Raw genomic sequence first — 9,455 nt, forward strand, 5'->3', positions numbered from 1 at the left:
TGCAGCTGCGGGGGCTGCTGGGGGGCTGGCTGCCTCTGAAGCCCCCTTAGGTGGAGACCTGGAGGGCAGCAGAGCCCACAGGTCCCATGGCAGGGTCAGGGATGCTGTAGCCTGATGGGGCTCAAGCACCCATGATGCCCCAGAGCCCCCGGCAGACCCCAGCATGGTGCACGCCCCTGCCTAGCTCCATGCCTCAGTTTCCCTGCTGTACCCTTAGGATGAGCCATCCCTCCAGGCATTTTGCAGGGAATCGTGGCCACGCTCCAGGGCCAAACCTTTCTCCAGGAGCCAAGTCTGTCCTCCTGGCCTTTGGGCAAGCCCCGATGGTGGCCCCAGCTGTGGCTGTGCTCAGGAGAACCTCCCTGGCCGGAGCCTGGCAAGGAGCAGGATCTGGCCCTGTTGTGGCTGGTGACCGGCTGCCCCTGGGGACACAGGAGGGATCCTGATCCCCCATATCAGCTTTGCCTCCGGTCTCTGGAAGGATGCTGGGGCCTGTCCTTGCAGCAGGGGACCAAGGACTGCTGTCACCTCCCCTGAGCGGCTCCAGCGGAGCAGGGACACGAGGGAAAGCTCTGTCCTGGTGTGGGAAGGTGGCTGTCCTTGGGGCAGGGCTCTGTCCCAGAGAGTGAACCCTGCGCTGCGTTTTCACCGTCAGCCAGCTCTGGAGCTGGCTGCCACCGCCGAGCCGCCACCACTGTCCCCCCCAGCACAGTGTCATATCGGATGTGAAACACTGACACCTCCGGGCTGGGACATCCATGCCCTTGGGGGGGACACGTGCCGGCTCCCAGCCAGGGCTCATCCCCCTGCCATTGATCCCCGCCACGTCCCAGGATCCCCCACTTGGGGACCACCCCCCGGCTGGGATGCTCACCCCAAACCCCCACCTGCGCCCAGCTCCCCGGGCTCCCCTTTTGGCCCCATCCACTGGCCAGCAGCCCCAGCGCACCACAGGGATGGCCAAAACCGAGACAGGCCCTTTGCAGGGAGCCGAGGCTCTGATCAGGCTAAATTGGAGGTGCTAATTAACAGCAGGAGAGGAGATCAATAAGGGAAGCGGCTGGCGCTGCAGCCAGGGCTGGGCTGCCTGGGCTGGGGCCTCTCCTGCCAGCCGGGGGGGGCCCATGGAGCCCCGCTCTAGCACCCTCCAGCACAGCAATGCCGTGTCTCTGCTCTCATCCCACATCCTCAGAGGAGGAGGATGCTGCAGGTGCAAGGGGCCCACGGGGAGCCCAACACCAAGCTGGGAGTAATGACGAGGGGGAACCCCCCCCCCCATCCCACAGACCCCAGGCCATGCGGGTGATGGAGACAGAGCCGACGCTGCAGGCCGGGGAGCTCCAGGGTGGGAGAAGGAGTTAACTCCTACACCGAAAAGCTCTTTGCCGGCATCTCATCTCTAATGGAAGAGTCATGTCAAATTAGCGGGCGGCCGTGCGAGGCGCCGAGCGAGCGCCCTGCCTGCCGGCGCCCGGCCCCGGGGAGAGCCAGGGAAGCCATGCGGAATGGCAGATCTGGGCCACTGTGCCAGCGCCGGCGGGGGACGTACTGCGGCGGGGACCGCGGCCGAGGACGGGCACGAGGAGTCTGCCACAGCGAGCTTTCACACCAGTTTTTGTCCCCGTTGCGGTGTCTCAGCATCCAGCCGTGATGCACCCACAGTGTCTGGGGATGCTTTTCCGCTATTCCCAACCAGCCCAGAGAAAATGGGGTTCAGCAGCAAGGACACCCCAAAGCCTCACAGCTCGGTGGCTCTGGAGAGCTCTCTGTGCTCCCTGTGCCTCCGCCGCTGCAATCCAATAGCCGAGGGCGAGTGATGCCCGGGCGCTGGAAAAGTGGGTCAGGCACATTGGACACCATGTGCTTCGCCTCCCCTTTCGCACTCCTTATCGCAGCCCTGATGGTAAATAAACCAGCCCGTCTCCCCAGCAACCCAGCCTGTCGCCGGGCTGTGCCGGGAGCGGAGTCCAAGGTGATCCGTGGTGCCGGCGATGGGAGCCAGCCCGGCCCGCCGGGACCCGGAGGATGAGCACTAACCCCCAGCCCATCGGCAAGGCACGGGGTGGGAAACGCGGGGAAGACCCATTTCTTGGTGGGATGCTGCCTCTGGAGAGGGCACCGAGATCCCCAAAGCCGCTCGCCGGTTCCGGCAGAGCCCAAGGTGGGAAAACTCTGGAAAATGGGAATACTTGCCACTGAAAAACACAGTGAGATGTTCAGGGCACCTTTAGGGTGCGTGTGCCTCCAAGCTGGGCTCCCTCCAGTCCCCGGCGGCAGGAGCGGTGGCTGAAAGCATCGCAGCATCCCTGACCCACTGACCCATAAAAGCCCGGCATCCCAGAGGGGCGGCACCCTGTATCATCCGGCCAAGCATCCCCCTCCGCAGGTAACCCCGGCGGCTCCCCCGGGCAGGGCCGGACCACTCTCACCCCCCCCGCCTCCAGCTGCTTAAATCAAGCAGAGCCCTTTGTTTTCTGCTTTCATATTATTTAATTCTCCTCTCCTCACTTGCACTGCAGGGGCAGCGGCTAAGCCCGGGGCTTTGCTAAGCCGGGATTGTATTAAAAGAACAGAGAGGAAGAGAGTTTCTGGTGCTTAAGCTGCTTCCCGTAACAGAGATGGATTTAAGGAAACTGCTCCCATAGGGATATTATTGCCCAAAAACACCCAGCCCAGGGGAAGGCGGATGGGGATGCAGGGAAAAGCCCCGGGCTGGTCCCCGTGGGGATGCAATGCCACCGCTACCAGCACCGCAGGGCTGGGGGGGTCTTGCTTGAGGCCACCCAGTGACCACCCCCCCGCCAGCGCTGGGACCCGCAGCTGGGGCTGGGACAGGCCCTTGTGGTGCCGGGCGGCAGCGGTGGGTGGCTCACCTGGGCTTTGGCTGTATTAAAAGCTAAGTCCTCCGGCACGGCTTTTTCCAGAGCAGCAGCCAAAAAGGTGCTTACGGGGCTGAGGCGGGAGCCTGCCAAGCCCTAATTAGAGCCGCTCAGCAGTGCAGCGTGCTAATGCGCAACCTCTCGCCTCTGGAGGCCGGGATTTAAACCTCAGCGAAATCGTCTCGGGGCCGCCAGTGCTGGGGTTGGGTTTGGTGGGGTGAGAGGGGAAAAACCTCCCTTCCCATTCCAAACCGCAGCAACCCCGGAGCTGCCGGGACTCCCTGGCTCAGCGATGCAAGGCGTCCCCAAAACCTCTCCCCAGCAGGATGCAGGGTGACCTGAGCCCGGCCAGGGGGACAAGCCAGAACAGATCCACGGGCAGCGGGCGCTTTCCTCTCCCCTGCTCTTGCTCTCGCCCTGTCTCCGCATTAACATGTTAACTTTGGCCAAGAGCTTTTCCCACTGACCTACTGATCTTTCCTATTTCGGTCCCTGGAATTAAGGGATTGCTGGGATTAACTTGCGCTAAAGCCTCCAGATCGGCTCTGGAGGGGGACGCCCAGGTACGGGCACAGCGGGCAGCCGGGGGCACTGGCCGGCAGGAGGAGGAAGCCGAGCGGTGCCGATGGCTCAAGCGCGGGTGGGTGCGTGCGGCACCCCACGCTCGAGCAGCTCGGGTGCTCTCGCCTCCTGCTTCTGCCCTCACGGGGGTTTTGGACCCGCTGCGGCCAGCACAGAGCACCCGCTCAGGCGATGGGGAGGGTGAAGATGCCCAGAAGCTTCCATGGGTGCTTTGAGGACCACCCCGCACCCAGCCGGGGCTGGTCGACGGCAGCAGGGGTGCCATCGAGGGTCTGGAGCCGGCCGGCGCTGTGCGAGGCTGCAAACGCGGCTGTGGCGCCTCCTGAGCCCTTTTCCCGGGAAGCAGCCAGTTCCCGCTGCAGGGCCCCGAGTGGGCGGCCGGGATGGGACCCTCGGCCAGCACTGTCCTCCCGCCCTGGGGTCCCACGGTGGTCCCCGGCCGAGCCCCGGCGGGGGGATGCTCCCAGCACCCCCACGGCTGCTCTGCTGCCAGCTCGGCCCTGCAGACCTGCCGGGCAGCCGCCTGCACCCAGGTCCCCTGCCTGTCCCCTGGGGTGACACCCCGGTGTCACCCGGCCCCCACAGCCCTTGCTGTTGGCGGCAAAGAGGGGTCCAGCCACCAGCTCGGCTGAGCCGAGGGATATTTTTTTGCAGTATGTCCACAATATTCTACTTTAGGGGAGGAAAAAAAAAAATCCCCAAATACCCCCTTTTCACCCCACTTTGGAAACTCCCCACAAAGACAGGCTGCCTGGAGACATTCCCCCGGGGAGTCCCCATCCCACGTCCCTGCCCCAGCCCTGGGGACCGTGTTCCCCCCCATCTGCCCCGGGTCCCCCGCGCTTGCCGCCAGGCGCGGGAGAAGCGGCATCACAGGAAACTTGGCAATTTTGTGGCTGGGAAGTTCAAAAAGATGGAAGCGAGGTTGTGGGGAGGACACACACAGGGTGGGGGTCCAGGAACAACCCGGCTTTGAAGGTGCCTGGAGATTAACTCAAGGCCACGGTGGAGGCTCGGAGACTTTTACAGCAAAACCTCATTAAGGCGGGAGCTGGGGGGGGTGGGGGGGGGGGCGAGCAGGGAAATCTTCTAAGCAGGAGGAAAAATGTTTGATTCAGCAGAAACAAGTGGGAAAAAAGCCCCCTTGTGTCCCCCCACTCCGCTTTTATCTGTCTCAGAGGGATCAGGGCGGAATATGAAATCTGCCCCTTTCCTCTTTCCTGTTTATCTCCTAATTATTACGCTGGAGATTCGGCAGCTCTGCGCCGTGCCTGGGCCGGTGCCGAACGCTGCCCGAGCCGGGGGAAACCGCCCGGGGAGCCCCTCTGCACCCTCACACCGCTGGGCTGAGCCCCCAGGGCAGCGCGGAGGGAGGGGGGGGACGTGGGGGGTCCTATTTAGGAGCTATTTAGGCATCATTTGTGCAGCGAGCTGTGTCAGGCCTCTGCAGTCCGTCTCCAGGAGGTGCTAACTCTGTCCCCCTCCCTGGGGAAGCTGGAGCCCGGCGGGGTGAGCGGGGTGATGGGCTTGGCGGGGTGGAGGGTGAGCTCCCCCCCCCCGGAGCGAGCGAACCCCCCTGGGGAGGATGCTGCGGTGCCTGCGGTCGCCTGGCACCTCGGCCCAGTGACCTACTTTGAGCATCACGGTGCCGCGGGCGTACGGGGACGGGGATGGGGACAAGGACAGGGATGGGGACAGGGGTGGGGATGCCACACTCCAGCCCAGCAGCGAGCAGATGCTCTGTCCCACCCCATGGGCACCCACCGCCCGGGGCACAGTGGGGTCCAGCTCGGCCACCCCCAGTCCCTAACGAAGGCTCAGCAGCCACTAATTGCTTGGGGGCCCCCCTCAGGGCGCAGGGTCAGACCGAATGCCCCTTCCCCAGCCCGCCGGCAGCTCTGCCAGCCGCGGTTCCAATTAGCCTCGTTATCCTGCGTTGCCGCTGATTAAGGGCCGGGTAATTGCTGCGGCGTTGGATGTCCCTTGCAGCCGCGCGGCAGCGGTTATTGCATAAGCGCCGGGCAGGCGTTACGTGAGCGGGTCAGGCCAGCTTGGGGCTCCGCTGGGGACAGGGACAGCCCCGCACAGGCCGCGGGGCTCGGGGACGCACCCAACACTGCCTCAGTTTCCCCCTTCTCCATGCTGCCATCACACCCGCCACCCGCCCTGCTGTCCCCGACCGCTGCCCCACACCGTGGCCCCATGCCACTGCCCCACACCATGGCCCCACACCACTGCCCCACGCCACAGTGCCACACCACTGCCCTACACCAGTGCCCCATGCCACTGCCCCATGCCACGACCTCATGCCACAGCCACACAGCACTGCCCCATGGCGCAGCTCCGTGCCATGGCCCCACGCCACAGCCCCACGCCACAGCCTCATGCCACCACTGCCCTATGCCACTGCCCCACTCCATGGCCCCACGCCCCAGCCCCATGCCAGCCTTTGCATAAGGAGCGCCGTGGGGCACTGACTCACGCCGCTTCAGCAGGGCCACGTGCCCAGCGCCATGCTGGATCCGGGCCGGCTGCTGGGGGCTGGCACGGGCGGCAAAGCGGGGTCTGGTCCCTGTGGTCTGAGGGCACCAGCCTCACCTGGCGCAGTGGGGGGACCCTCGTCCCGCACCGCCAGAGCGCTTCGGCAGTGGGGTTGGCAGGAAGGGTGACACTGATGCCACGGAGGGGACAAAGCGGTTGGCGCCTGTCCCTGAGCGTGAGTTCTCCATGGCATTAACCCCACAGCCGGGGGGGGGACATTAAGGGTCTGTGATTGCAAGTGCTGCGACTCCTCTTGTAGCCGCCCTGTCCCTGCTGCCCACACCCACCCCCAGCATGGAACCAGGGGCCGGACCCCCACCCAGATTGGGGCTGCACCCATGCCAGCACCCAAGGACGAGATCTGGGGACACCGACACCACAGCCCCCGGCAGCGGGTTCACCCCGTGACCCGCTCCCCGCCGGGCAGGTCAGCCATTCCAGACGGGAAACTGAGTCACGGGGAGACGAAGCCACCCGGCAGTGTCCTCGGTGGGGAACCCACGGCAGAGCCACCGCGGGGGCCAGCTCTGCTGGCCAGCTGTGCCGGGGCTTGGCGACACGGGGCAGCCTGGCACAGCCCCGGCGGGGGCTCAGCAGTCCCGAGGCCGGGTGAGGGGCTGGGGGTGGCCGGGGCGATGCTGCCGGGCGGGAGCGGAGGGTTCCCCTCTCGCTGGGTGGGGCGCGGGCGAGAGCAAACAGTGATTAAGGTGTGGTGGTGTCATCCCAAATTCCTGCTCACCTCCAGGCCAGCCGAGGGCCGATTGGGCCGATCCTGGCGGTGGAGCTGTGCCGGCAGTTGCCGCTTAGACGCAGCCACGGGCTGGCAGCGCCCCGGCATCCGTCCTGGCCCTGACCACAAAGAGCCGGTGGCGAGGCCGGGCCGGGGAGGAGGGGAAGGAGAAGGGCTGGACGATGGCGGGGTGGAAGAGGCTTTGCTTCTAATCCATTCCCACTGGCCGTCTCCTCCCCGTGCCGCTGATGCCCGGCGCTGCTGGTGCTGTCTGTGATGGGCAGGATCCAGCCCCACAGGACGCGTCCTACGGCATCTCCCGGTTGGGTGCAGCTCCCCAGCGCTGAGCCCGGCTCCGGCAGCAGCTGGGCAGCGGCTGGCAGCTCCGGCCTCCCCGGCCCCGCTCCTTCCCTGTCTCTGAGGATGGCACCAGTCGATGCCGGGGTCAGCGTCTCTGCGTCCACCGGCGGCCAGCGGAGTGGCACCAGGCTCCGCGTCACAGCGTGGAGGGGGAGATGGTTTTCTGGGGAGGTTCAGTGACCTCCAGTGCTGCCACATCCAAACCAGGGGAAGGGCGAGGGGAGCGGAGGTGGTTCCTCTCTGGGGGGCAAATATTACCCCAGGGGCTCAACTGTCACCACTGGTGAACCGGCTCCGCCTTGGTTCTGGCTTGGCTGGGACCAAGACCCCGGGTTAAGCCCAGCCATGTGCGCAGGGCGAGGCCCCAGCCAGGGTGAAAAGTGACCCCGGCTGGGTTCTGCCCCGGCGTGACCTCCTCCCCCGCGGCCCCAGAATCACGGGGCTGAGTCCCACACCTGCAACGGGACGTCCCCTCTCAGGTGGCCCCACCGCATCTCCCTGTCCTCCGGGACTTTCCCTGCGCCAACGCCATCAGTGTTGGAGGTCGGCCGCCGCGCACAAAGGGTTAAGGAGAGGGTGTTGGTGGCGGTGGCGGTGCGTGGGTCCGGCGTTGCTCACAGCAGGTGTGGTGCTGCTTGTGTAACCTCATACTTTTGGGTTGCGCCGCGGCTCTCGGGGAGTATTGTCGCTCTCGCTCCGGCGCGATTTGGCCACCATGGTCCCAAAGGCAGCAATTGGGGACACGCCAGGCCGGCTGGCGACCGCCTTTTGGGAGGGGTGAGTTCGCTGGGGCCGGACCCTGCGTGCCCCAAAGAGTCACCGCGTTGCTCCCAGTCTCAGTTTCCCCATCTGTGAAATGGGCCTAATGAGGCTGACCTCCTTCGGGCAGTGCCCATGACCTTCGGGGATGGGCAATAGCCACACTGTGCATGCTGCTAGCCGGGGCCGGTGGACATGTGTGTTGGGGTGGGATTTCAGGGGCTGGGATTGCAGAAGCCCTGCTGGAAGTGGAGCTTGTAAAGACCGAGGCGAGACGTCGCCCTGCGTCCCATCTGCGTGCCCATCCATGCGGAGAGCGGTGGGGAGGAGGGATGAAAGCCGGGAGGAAGGAGTGAATGCGACCAGCGAGAGCAGCCAACCCATTCCCCATCGCCATCAGCAAAATCATGTCAGACAGCAGCACTGGAGCGCGGCAGGCAGCTTGGCCCCCCACAGCTCCCGCACTCCCCTGCCCAGCCGCCGGCATCCCCCTTCCCGGCCGCAGCCACTCCTGCGCCGGAGCCGAGCCGGGCGGTAACTTGGCACACGGGTGGGAGCACACCAAGTGCCTCCATGGCTCAGCCCCGCTGTCCGCCTGCCGCTGCCACCCATGCCGCTGCCGGGAGTGGGGTGGGGGGACCCCCTCTGCCATGGGCCCAGCAGCATCCCTGCGACCCCAGCTCAGCCCCGGGCTTTGGGGTGGATGGGGGTTGAAACCGCACTCTTCAGCTGTGCTTAAATGGTTTAATTGAAGGGTTTGGGGACCATGGTGCCCCCCTGCAGGGCCCAACCATGAGGGCAGGGGGGTCCAGGGAGGAGGCAGTGATGCCGCGTGTGGGACAGTGGTGGCGGCTGCATCTGTGCCTGTGGTGGATGCCACCTCCATGGCCATGGCTGGTGTGGTGTCCAAGCCCATGCCATGCCCCTGGCCATGGCTGATGGCTTGCTTATGCCCATGGCAGATACCACATCCATGCCTGTGGTGGATGCCATGTCCATGTCCGTGGTGGATGCTGTGTCTATGGGGGATGCCATGTCCATGGTGGACACCATGCCCGTGTCCATGGTGGATGCTGTGTCCTTGGGTGATGCCGTGTCCATAGTGAATGGCACGTTCGTGCCCATGGTAGGTGCCATCTCTGCACACAGCAGGTCTCCAGGCCAGTGCCCCTGGACCCAGGTGTCCCTGGGCGCTGTTGAGCACTGCATCCCTCACACCCTGACCCCCAGCCTGGCTGTGACATGGACCAACCGTCTCCACCCCTGTGACGTGGCACCACGGGGATTCTGGTGACCTGGTGCAAGAGTCACACTGCAAACCCCGGCCGTGGGGCTTTGGCCCGTGCCGACACCTCTGGCGCTGCACCATGCGTGGCGTCGTGTGGTCCAGAGCCAGCGTTTCTTTGCAATAGCTACGGCAGCGCGTTGGAGCACCCGGCTATCCAGGATACCACCCCGGGCCCCAAAGCCCTCTGTGTGGGTCGCAGTGTGAAGGATGGGGTGGGAATGGCTCCCTGTCACCTCCAAAGCTCCCTGCTGCTTCCCGCACGTGCCTCCCGAACCGCAGGTCTCCCAGCCGGGATGTCCCCTCGCACTGTGGCATC

Source organism: Chroicocephalus ridibundus, chromosome 22 (assembly GCF_963924245.1).
Source record: "Chroicocephalus ridibundus chromosome 22, bChrRid1.1, whole genome shotgun sequence".
Taxonomy (NCBI): Eukaryota; Metazoa; Chordata; class Aves; order Charadriiformes; family Laridae; genus Chroicocephalus; species Chroicocephalus ridibundus.